Below are 12736 nucleotides of genomic sequence, written 5' to 3'. Positions count from 1 at the left end.
CCCTAAAAGACCAATGCTTAGTGTAGAACCTAGTGCATGGTAGGTAGATAATCTATAAATATCTGTAGAATGAAAATATAGATAAAAATAATGACATGAATTATTTGTTGATTCCAGCTTGATTATCTTTATCACAGAGTCTTACAAATTATTTAGTGTCTTTTGAAGATTCATGGAAGATCACCATTGCTTTGGGAATTGCTGCCATTTCCACTTACATGCTTAAGTACTAAAACGTGCTCCCACATCCTGTTTTCTCTTGCAACTCCCTCACGACACTTTGGGATTTCCTAAAGGGAGCCAGCCATAGGAGTTTGCTCCAACTTGACTGCATTTAAGGTAGCTGACATAAGGCAGGGCCCCAATGGAGGTGATAAGTTGGGATGTGAGTTGCACGTATTACTGCTCTTTCTCTTCCTCCTGCTTTAACTTTCTAAATGTGGGATAACCCACAGAAAACTGGGAGCATAATTCAGCATTATGAATGTCCACCAACTTGTGTGAGAGTTAAGAGTCCTCCTCCATTTGGGTGTACTAGTACTCCTAGTTAGATAATTGTGTATGTCATTTCAGCTAAAATAATAATAAACAATTAAAAACTATATAGCTATATGAGGAGGGTACTTATTATCTGGTTTTTCTAACAAGGAAGGTTAACGAGGTCTTTCAGTTTGTGTTGGGAATTTGAGAGTGGAGTCCTTTCCTTGAGTTTTAAAGTCTTCTTTACAAAAAACCTTTCCTTGTATTATATTTTTGGTATTTTTCTCTGGGAGACTGATGATCATCATAAAGACAGACTGTGCCATAAGAGGGTAGGGGAGGGAAGATTAACCCTAACTAGGGAGATTGGGGTAAACTTTTTGGAGGAGTTTTTGTTGGGGTTGTTTTGTTTTTGTTTGTTTGTTTGTTTGTGGACTGCCAAGTATGGATAATTATTCAGCCAACAGATTTAAGAGGAAACTGAAATTGAGCAGAGGAAAGAGTGTGAGGAAAATCGTGGAGAGAGATAGCAGGGTGTGCTAAGGAACAGTGAATAGTGTAGTGATGGGGATGGGGCAGGTGTACCAGATGATCAGATTGGAAAGTTGGCTGTGTCAGATTGAAAAAGGCTTTCCTTACAAATTTACAAACATGTACTCCATAAACAATGGGGAGCCACCAACAGCCTGACCTAGTGTCCTGAAAGTCAAGAAGGAGCTTTCCTTCCTAACGGTTTTTCAACTTCAGTTCATCCTAAACTTCTGTTCTTATGTCTCTGAGCCTTGAATGAACTTTTTTCACATGAGATGGTTTGGGTGAATTTCTATTCTTGCCAAAACGAACAAAAATGTTTTGCTTAGGATATTGTGATGAATAATTTTTTGTGTCAGCTTGACTGGCATAAGGGATACTTAGATAGCTGGTAAAACATTATTTCTGGGTGTGTCTCTGAGGGTGTTTTGGGAAGAGATTAGCATCTGAATCAATAGACTGAGTAAAGAAGACTCACACTCACCAGTGTGGGTGGGCATCATTCAAACCATTTAATGGCCACAGTAGAACGAAAAAGAAGAGGAAGGGCGAATTCTCTCTTGAGCTGGGGCATCCATCTTCTCCTACCCTGGAATATTGGAGCTCCTGGTTCGCAGGCCTTTAGACTCAGACCAGCATTTACATTATTAGCTCGGCAGATCATGAGCCCTCTGAGCCTCCATATTGGTGTGAGCCAGGTCCTGTAATATATCTTCTCTTATGCACACATATCCTGTTGATTCTGTTTCTGTAGAGAATCCTGACTAATACACATATTATGCATATGAGATGATCCATTTTTCTGTAACAACTCATATTTCTCTGGTTTCCTTCTTAGTAAAAGTATATTGATCAAGCACACTGACTCGAGTTAAAATGTCAGTGTTCAAATCCTGACCTACAACTTCCCTTGAATAAGTCACCTAGCTTCTCTGTGCCTCAGTTTCCTCATTTGTAGATGCAGTTTTAATGATTCTTACTTCCTAGGGTTATTGTGAAACTTTTAAAATTTATTCTATGTTGAAATATTAGAAAAATGCCTAGTCCATAGAAAATTTTGATTAAGTGTTAGCTATTATAATTTAAGGCTTCCAAAAGAACCTATATTTGAAAAGAAATGATCCTGGAAGAATATTTGTAAAATAAGATTTTTCTTTCTTTTAACTTGTTCTGAACCAGGTAACTATTATATTTTGAACTAAGGCACTGTGGTAAAAGACATTCCCACAAGAGACAGAAGGATGGTGTGCTTGGGATAAGAAGCAGGGAGGTGGAGGGATGTAACCATGAAAGAAAGAGTGCTTCAGAGACATTTTTTTTTCCCCAAGGAGGAAACAAACCCCATATGTAATGTTTTGAAATGTGCAGGTGTTAGATTATATTTTTATTATATAATTACACTGTCTTGAAGCTGAAATAAATTGCTTTGGTTGCTCATTTGTTTGTAAAAGAATCATATCAACAGCACCTCTGAAATACCTTCAGGTGTGTCTGAAGGACATCATTCTGTGAAAATTCTAAGACTGGTTCTATATTATGTGATGTTTGGAAAAAGAGGAAAAGACCCTCTGGATCCACTGACCTTCCAAAGTACCTCCTGACCACTTTGCATTTTAAACTGTTTAAAGATTTCTTTCTTTTTGGCATAATTCTATCCAAAAAGTATGAGCATCTTATGCTCCTTCAATTGTCAGTGTTTCTTATTCAAAAAGAAAGACCAGTTAGTTAAAGTGCCTTGCAAACAAGAAAAATAATTAGTGTGTTTTAGCTTCATTTTTATAAAGATTCTTCAGTTCTAGTTTTTCAGTCCTTTCATATATTTGCCAGATTACCTTGGAAATTCATCCCCATCTCATCCCCATCCATACAACCACAATTTCTGGTAGTTTTTACTATAGCAGTAATTTTTGACAGCCATGAGTCAGTCATAGAGTTCTGAGACATTCTGCATCAGTTGATTAGTGTCTGAGTTTGATGTTAGCCATCTGCATGTGAATGGGGACTGATTTTTCTGTCTTTAGTACAGATGTTTTCCTGGACTGCTAAAATGGACAGTTTTGCTTTTGCTTTATTATTATTATGATTATTTTATTTTTAGTTAAATGATTACTCACAGATTGTTAATGCAAAACTGTGAGGCGATATGCCAAAAAAAAAAAACCAAGCAAAGATCTAATTCATTTAATATATTCCTACTCATGGTGGCTAGAAAAACACATAGTGTAACCTCAACATTTATGGAATGGTCATGTAAATGAAATGTTTAACAAAACCTATAAAACGAGATACCCATACTCATAAATGAATTACTTCAGAAGATAATTTAAAATATTTCTGCCTCTCATTTATTATGAAGTAATTTGAACCATTTCTTTAGATAATTTTACTTCTTTTGAAATGGGTACATGTCTATTGAATTTGAATTAAATCACAGGAGAAAGAGTTATAACCTTTTCAGGTAGTTTATTGCCAGTATTAAAATATTTGGAGATAGCATTTCAAAGAGCATGGGCAGAATCTGTTCCCTTTAAGTCTTCTATGGGCTCTTTGATATTATGAATGCTACCTTATCTTTATACCCCTATCTGTGTGCACAGTGTCTGCCACAATTTATACTCTCGGTATATGTAAAATAATAGAATTATTGATATAATAAACATACTGTGAAATTAGGTAATAAAAAACTTCTTTTTGAACCTTCACACCTAGCTAATTCTGCTTTTAAACTGTAGATATAGATTGAAGATAAGGAATTAATCAGTTTGGAAAAAACCTCTCTATGATATCTTTGTTTTATCTGCTAAAAGTGAATAAAACACGTGACTGTGAAGCAAGACCTTAGATAGAAAATAAAACCATTAGGTATACACAGAGAAGATGTGCTATACATGAAAAGGCTGGGTTGTTTTTTATTTTTTAAGAATGATTAGATGTAAAATTTCATAATTTCCTTTCTTTGCTCTTGGGGAAATATTTCGGTATACAGTTGCAGGACTGTATGGTAAGTGCATGCTTTACTTTTTAAGACACTGAAAAACTATTTTCCAAAGAATTTGTGTCATTTTACAATCCTGCCAGCAATTTATGAAAGTTCCAGTTGCTCCACATCAATATTCGCTGTTATCAGTCTTCTAAATTTTAGTCTTGTTGAAGTTTTTATTTGGCATTTCTCTAATAAGCAGTGATGATGACATCTTTTCATATGCCTTTTTGTCATTTGTATATCATCATTTGTAACATTTCTGTTCAATTTTTTGCCCATTTTCAATTTGTTAATCTCTTTTTGAGCTTTGCAATTTATTTATATATTCTGGATAGAAGTCCTATGTCAGGTATATGAACTGTAAATATTTTCTCCTACTCCGTGACTTTATTTTAATTGTTTTAATTGTTTCTTTGGAAGAGCAGAATGTTACAATTATAGTTATTCCAATTTATCATTTTTTACTTTCTTATTGGTACTTTACGTTGACCTATTTCTGGAAATTTTGCCTACCATGAAGATTTTCTCCTTTGCTTTCTTCTAAAAGCTTTGTAGCTTTAAGTTTCATTTTTAGCTCAGTAATATGTCTCAAGGTACTTTTGTCTATGATGTGTGAGTTAAATTCTGAGGTTTAGTTTTTGCACATTGATATCCAATTGTTCTAGAACTATTTGTTGTAAAATCTATCCTTTGCCCCATTGAGTTACCTTGTCACATTTGTATAATATCAGTTGACTTTACAAGAATGTGTCCATTTTTGGACTCCCTAGTCTGTATCATTGCTACGTCTATCAGTATTGATTGTCTTATTATTGTGCTCTCATAGTAAGTTCAAATGTTGGTAGTAGAAGTCCTGCAACTTTTTTTTCAGAATAGTCCTTTGGATTTCCTTATCTATTTTAGAATCAGCATATCAGTTTCTCTGAAAAAATCTGATAAGATTTTGATTGGGATTGCATTGAATCTATAGATTAATTAGAAAAGATTTTCCATCTTAAAAATAATCACTCCTTTAATTCATGAATATAATTTTTAGAACTTTAATTTTTGTTATCAGTACTAGCTTTAGGTTTACAGATCTTGCGCCTATTTTCTTAAATTTAGTGTATTTAATTATTTTATGAAAAATGGAATTCAGAAAATTTTATTTTCTAATTGATAATTAGCAGAAATACAACTGATTTTTATATATTGACCATGTATCTTGCTCTTTCTAAATCACTTATTAGTTCTAGTAGTAGATTCCTTAGGATTTTCTACATACTCAAATATGTTGTCTGAGAATAAACACTGTTTTACTTTTTCCTTTCTAATTGGCATGCATTTAAAGATGCATTTTCACTGTCTTCTAGCTTGAAGAATGGCTGACAAAAATTATTTGTTTATTATCTTTGTTTGCATGTAATGTATATCTTTTTGTCGTAACTACTTTAATTTTTTTTCTTTATTACTGGTCTCTAGTAATATGATTTTGGTGTATCTTGTCTGGATTTTCTTTATGTTTATCCATTTTTAGGTTTGATGATTGTTTTGCATCTCTGGTTTATAGTTCTTATTAAATTTGAAACATTTTGACCATATTTTTTGTTGTTGTTCAACAGGTCACTGTGTCTCTGTTGAATTTTTTATCTTCTTTTTCTTTTTTGGGCTTTCTGTTTTCTCTGTTGCTATAACTTCAAGTTCACTGAACTTTTCTCTGCAGTGTCTAATCTGCTTTTAAACTCATACAGTGAAGCTATCATTTCAGATTGTATTTCTCATCTCTAAAATTCCCATTTTGTTTTTATATCTTTTGTTTCTTTCATCACTGTTTTATGTTTTTCTTTAATCCTTGAACATGCAGAGCATATTTATATAGCTTTGTTTTTAAAGTTCTTATCTGTTAATTTTATAATTTTTGAGTTTGTTTTTATTGACTAAAATTTCTCCTGGCTTATGGGTCATACTTGCCGGCTTCCTGGCATATGTAGACACTGGATATTATTAATGTTACATTATTAACTGTCCAGATCTTCTTACCTTTCTTTGAAGAATGTTGGGCTTTGCTCAGTCAAACAATTAAGTGACTTAGAAATTAACTTGATCATTTCGGTATCAGTCCTGTCCTGTCCTCTAATGAGAGCAGGGTTTTCTTCCTTTCATGTGTTTTGTTTAGGTTTATAGTTTGTTTATAGCTGGAGGGTAAGTCTAGGGACTATTTATCTATAGCCAGATACAAATATCCTGCTTATTAGATTTTACTGAAAAAACATTTGACATATTTTGGTATTTTTTCCTTTTAAATAGGTTCTATATTGGTTATTCTATTATAAAATAGTTTTTTTCATAAAAATTGATTATAAATTAGATTTGTTCTTTAGGGTGGGGATAATAGTTTAGATTTCACCTTTTCCCGATATGATCACATTTCAATATTGCATCTCTAAATGACATGAATTGGAATTTTGAATGTTCTAGATTCCTCAATTACTCATTTATGTCATTTTGGTTATTTCTTTAGGTAGTCAATTTTGTTATTTAAAAGTATTTTATCAGTTTAGTTTTCAGGAGGTGAGTTTCCACACCCCCCACCCCAGTTCTTTTCCAAGCAAGGGAAGTGGTGACTTGTCAACTGCTTTCAGGTTCAGTTTGTCTAAACATCTTTACTGCAAAGCTTCTTAAGTCATGGTAAAGCCTCCTTTGTCTGGGAAAAGTTGTGAAATGTTTTTGAGTGCTACCTAGAGATTATTTTTGATACATGAGAAGAGGTAATCTTGCATAAGCATCTTTGGTTTTGGGATTTTATTTTTAGGATTTCTGGAAGCAGAAAATTTTAAGTCAAGATTATCAGAAAGTTCTTATTGGTACCCCACTATGTGTAGGGTAAATATCATTTTATGATGTATTGCAATTTCTCCTTTGTCATATCTCCCAGAAAAGCATCTGGTGCTCATTGGTGAGTGACTTAGACTAGAATAAGTCCCCTGTTTTCTCTCCCAGGAGTGCCTATTAAGTCTGCTGGGTCTCAGATCAGGAAGAAGGGCTATGTGTATTGGTACGTCTTATCCATGAAAAGGTGAATCCTGCAGAACAGAGACCTCATTGAAGACTGACATGTCGTGGTTGGTTATGACAAATCACGAGGAATTTGAGATTAAGGTAACTTTGACTTTCACTTGAGAGGCTTACCCTTACTTAATACTTGGTGGTACTGGAGGTGAAGATAATACTTACCATACTTGATCCATTTTTTGAAAATATTTGTTCAAAATTTTACCAAATTTTAGTTTAAAAAATTTAAACTCTGGATTTTCCCAAGCTCCATTATATGCTTCTTAGATCCCTGTGGCCAAAACTGTAATACATCAGTCTTGCTTTATATTCATCATGATTTTGCATGAAGGTAGAATACTTTTTGTTAAGTTTACAGTGACTGAGCTGATGATTTCCAACCATTTGAGAGTTATTTTGTCTCTAAGAGCTTAGATTCTTTCAGGGAAATAAGAAATTATTTACTATATTTTTTCACAGGGAACACAGCTAAGAAGTTAGAGCCTATCATTATTTTAAGTAGAATTTAGCCATTTTTCCCCAAATGTAAACCTTACTTTGCCCATCCTCAGTGTCATCTGTGGCTGTTCAGTGCATTCATCTACCCACATGAACTACAAAATGGTTATTTCACCATCTGAAGTAGCTAAGTATCATGTGTGAATGTGGAAATTACTAATAACTTTTCTTTCTCCTTTCTTATTATTAAAAAAAATTTACCTAAGATTGTGAGAAGAAATTCACTACAGTTCTCTATGCAAAATGCTTATTTTATCCTATTCTTGTTTTCCTTATAGCTATTTTAACTAGGGTAAATAATTTTGTTTTCCAGTTGTACAGAGACAGATATTTTTCCTATAGTTTTTTTTTTAGGAATGCACATAAATAAGAAAATCACTTCTAGTGGCTTTATATTGTCCTACTACATTTTTACCTCCTTAAGTTTCTGAATATTTGTAACATACTTACAGGTTAGTTGGAAATAGTTTCTGAAGAATGCCAGTTGCCTTTTCCCTATAAGATACTTCTTTCTTAGATGTTCAAAAGGCTTATGCCTTCATTTCTGTCTTCCTGGCATGGGAATGAATCGTCCTGTACTTTTCAGGGTCATATCCTGAGTCATTTTTGTAAATGACAGATCACAAAGTCTATCTACTAGTCAACATCAGTTCTACAGTTTTATGCTTGAGTTGTTTCAAAATTGGACATATCTGTGATCTTGGTATTTGTCCATACCTGATTTTTATCAGTTAGGTCTGCTCTCTCTTGTGTATTTACCACTATTATATTTAACATCTCTACCTTTGCACCTTTAATGTAAAGGTCAGAAATTTTGAGGAATGGATATTTGCACAAGATTAAAAATTGGGACAGACTAGATACCTCTGACTTTTTAGACTATACCATGGTGAAAAATACATTTTACATCACAACTCCAGACAGAAACACGTGCATACACACACATGGATGAAATGAAGCATGATTTCATTAAACTATCCTTGCCCTTACTATATATGACCTATATGACACACTCAGATGTTCTCTCATATTATTTTATTAAAAAATGCTGGTCTCATGTAGATTGATTTCATGAGCTGTTTGATTTCATGCAAACAGCTTAAAAAAACATTTGTCTAGACAACAGTTAAGGTTATTTATAATTATGGAATGCTGTCAGTCTGTGGTAAAGGACTTTTTAAGTTGGGCTATTTTTTTTATTATGGTAAAATTCACATAACATAAAATATACCATTTTAACTATTAAAACATATAATTCAGTGGCATTTAATACACTCACATTGTGAATGCCTCTGTTCAACTTTGTTCAAGCAACTTCTTCCTGAAAATAGCTTCCAGTTTTCTTTCATGGTTTCCTCTTCCAGGCTTCTTCAAACCTTCCCACTTCAGTTTAACTGCCCTTATCAGGGCTTGAAGTGATTCCAAATAAACTTGTAAGTACATCTGGAAAGATAACAGAGTAACATGTAGATCTCTGGATAAATTTGTGGCTAAGGAAGCAAGTAGGGCTAAATATGTAAGACCGGACATGGTGTGTCCACAGAGATTTCTCAGGACAGCACCATACTGTTCTCATAATGCTGCTTAAGAAGCATGAAGAAATATGTCTGAGGAAAGGAATGCTTCTTTAATTATAATTCACTCCCTTTACATGAAAAGAATCAAGACACCTCATAGCATTTATGATGGACCTCTACACAGAGAAAAACCCACCCACTTGTCTTTATAATGGCTGGTTTTCATCAACCAAGTCTGATATTCGAATGAAATTTTCCTAGGAACTTAAGACACTTGTTAGAGCTTGTTGGATGTCAAAGCCACATCCTGGTTTATGTGATGGCAAATGCTGGTGGATGAGGCCATGTAACAAGAGGATGGGAATGCCCTTGTACATAATCCTCAGCAGTACACAAAATTACGTTTTTACTTACTCTATTGCTATGTGTAAATATTGTATTAAGTACTAGACATTGTATATAATGTAAGTGCTTGATGGCTTTGATTTTCTTTTCTTTTTGGCAAATATAGGCAAAAGAGGTTATTACTTTCCTTCTATCTGTAGGCTGCTTACTCTTTTCTGTACTATAAGTTCAGTATTAGGTTTCCATAGCTTTCTTTTTATTGAAGTGTCACACTTCATTTTAACTTGAAAACCAATGTTGTGCTGTGTCTCAAAAGAAAAAAAAAAAGCTTGAACAAAAGGGCAATGGTTTTTATTGTAATAATTCTGAGAAAACCCAAAGAAATAGCACTCCTTTTTTGTTTTTGCCTTTCACTGTTGGTATTGCATGACAGATGAGTCTGAACAACTATTACCAAGTCATTCCATTTCCATAATGTCATATGACTATATGTGCTTAAAAACAAAATAAAGAACTCTTTCCATTGGAAGCATATCGACACTGCCCTTAGTTTCTTCTGGATGCAGAGTGGTCCTTAGCTTGTCTCTTCTAGATAGATTCAAAGTTCCTGGCTTATGAAACTGACATGAAGTCATAAATTTAACTTGCCTTCCAGAAAATTACTTCTGCAGAGAATGGACTCATTTTTGCTGCCTGCAGAAATCATTAGATGAATAATTCCTGTTTTGAAGGTTATGTTTGTTACAGGCTCTTCTGGGAGGTCTAGACCATTTTTCATAAGACAAAAACAGGACCTTGAGAGTACTTGCTAGTTGATGACGTTCCCTGCTTTAGTCTTCTTCATCCCTCCAGTAATTCTGTGCTGAGCATATCCCACGGTGATTTTCGTTGAAACCCCTTTTCAGTTGACCGTGCCAGAGTCTTTGGCTGATCTGGAAGATTTTGCCAGACTGACTTCATTAAAATTTTTTTCCTGCTTATTAAAGCAATGAATATTTATCATGAGTATTTTTTAATATAGAGAAATAGAAGAAAAGCTGGGGGGAAATATCACACATAATCCTTCTACCCAGAAGGAATAGTACTAAACTTTTGACCTAGTTCCTTCTTAGTTTGACTTTCTGCTGGATTGATCCACTGATCTACCACTGTTGAGAATTTTAAAGAATCTTCAAAAGTGTTGAGGAAAGGTCTTCCATTATCAGCCATCAATCATCTTAGGCCTTAAAATGCTACTTGTGAAGCTCATGGTATATAGTATTGAAATGATACTCCCATTCATTAACTAGAGAAAATGAGAGAAGTAGTGAACAGAGTTGAGATAAGAGAGCTTTCAAAAAGACTGTTTTATTCTTGGCAACCATATAGGTTACACTAACAAGAGTAAAGTACTACAGACAGAAAGAAATACTTGAAGGTTACTCTCTGTCTTAATGTTATTATTTTGTGTAACAATGGCGTCAAGGAAGAAGTAGGGAGGGCAGGGTCTCCTGGACTGGCTGTTCTCATCTATTCCCATTGCTTTATCTCCTGTGTATATGTTGACTTAAGAGTGAATAGCTCCAGTCTTTTCCTCTGAGTCCTAGAATTGTATATCCAGTTATACGAAAGCAGATGTATTATCTCTCCATTTTCACCACCTTCAAAGGAAAAAAAGAATAAAAACCAAGCATCTATTTGTTTTGTTTTCTCTGTGTCAGTGAATTATGTCACAATCTATCCTGTAACTTAAGCCAGAAGTCTATCCTAGAATCTTTCTTTCCCTTCATATCCCCAAGTACAAGTCATTTTCAGATTTGATACAGTAATTGTTTCTTCATTACTTCATCTCCTTTACGATCACTACCCCTTGTCAATCACGTATTTTGTGTGTCTAGTAGCCAGCACAGTACCTTCTATATTAGTCATTCAGGAAATTTTTTTAGACATGATTATTTTCTTGAACGTCATGATTTAGAATGTGAGCACTAAGAAGTCTCTCGTGCATTCTGATTTCACTGGAATGATGGAGGGACTCAAACTTCCTTGAGTCTGAGAGTGCCATTCTGGGATGTAACGTCATAGGGCTGGTTGGAAATTGGAAGAAGGTCGCTCAAATGGTTGAAGTAACAGAAGAAATAAGTGTAAAGTCATGTAGTTTCTGGCAGAGGTCATTTAATGAAACTGGAAATTTTGTTCTCTCTCTTAGAGGCAGAAGAGAATAAATATTTTCCTAACAGGACAAACTAGATTACTTTGTGTAAAAATCTAGTACTGACCTTGGGTCATATTTCTCTGCTTCTGTATGCTAGGAGACATTTGTAACACTAAAGGAAGATTGGTGCTTACAGAAATTCTTATTTCAAAAGGAAGTAGCTCTCTATTTCTCTCTGCTCAGTGATACCTGTCCCTTGGATGCATAAAACCTACATCAGATACTTGTCTGTACTTGGTACTATGTTCTGAAGAATAAGCAACCAGTAATGAAGAGAGCCATCTTTGGAAATATAAGTTTCACAATTCGTAGTAGCAGGTGAGAAGGAAGGAATCTAACATCTATGATATACATTTATGTTAGCCATTTGCATATTTACTATCATTTTTAAATCTCTCAAGGTTCTGTTGAAATTAGTACTATTGTATACATCTTAGCGATAGGTAAATCCAGTCTCGGAGACATTGAATAGCTCCCCCAGCTGGCATCAAATACAAATCAAAGGCTTTTCTCACTATATCATGGTGGCCCAAATAAAATAATAATGATGACATAAATAACAATAACTACAATAACCAAAGCAAGGATACAGTGATGTATATTATCTACAAGCCAAGAAGTGACTTTGCTGAATACTTTATATGTATTAACTTACTTAATCATTTCACAGCCTCTGAGCTAGGTACTATCATTAACTCCATATTCCAGATGCAAAGATTGAAGATAAGAGTGCTGACACAAGGTCACCCAATTATCAGCAGTAGAACTGAGGTTCAGGTACATACAATTCAATTCTGGGCCCCCATTTTTAAACACAGTGATATTCCACTTCCTAGTAATACATTAAAATCCATTAACTGAGCAACTTCCTTACTTTGAGGCATTAAAATAAATTCAAGTAATAAAAACACTTCAATGAACCAGCAACAAATAATACTTTCCAGTTTGAAGGGGAGCCTACATTTTCAGGCTAAGAAAGTATCCCTTTGTAGGTCATCCCTTAGCGAGAGTGATAGTAGTACCTGTGCAATGATGAAGATTGCTCCAGTACAGAACTCCAGGCTTCTATCGCCATGATTCAAGTGAGAGCCTGAAGTTTTGAGTAAATCTGGCAAGTTTTCCATCCTTCCCTCCTTC

The 12736-nt window shown here is 34.3% G+C and overlaps 1 long non-coding RNA gene across 1 annotated transcript in view; it reads left to right on the top strand.

The window, feature by feature from the left end:
- The window catches only part of LOC116157735 (uncharacterized), a 200789-nt gene that overhangs the window by 25993 nt on the left and 162060 nt on the right, over positions 1 to 12736 (top strand). The window contains exon 2 of the long non-coding RNA XR_004141878.2: positions 6974 to 7132. This is a non-coding gene — a long non-coding RNA (uncharacterized LOC116157735). The remainder of the gene's footprint in view (positions 1 to 6973; positions 7133 to 12736) is intronic.

Source organism: Camelus dromedarius, chromosome 1 (assembly GCF_036321535.1).
Source record: "Camelus dromedarius isolate mCamDro1 chromosome 1, mCamDro1.pat, whole genome shotgun sequence".
Lineage (NCBI taxonomy): Eukaryota > Metazoa > Chordata > Mammalia > Artiodactyla > Camelidae > Camelus > Camelus dromedarius.
Note: the sequence above shows the minus strand (reverse complement) of the source record. Positions and strands in the feature narration are given on the sequence as shown.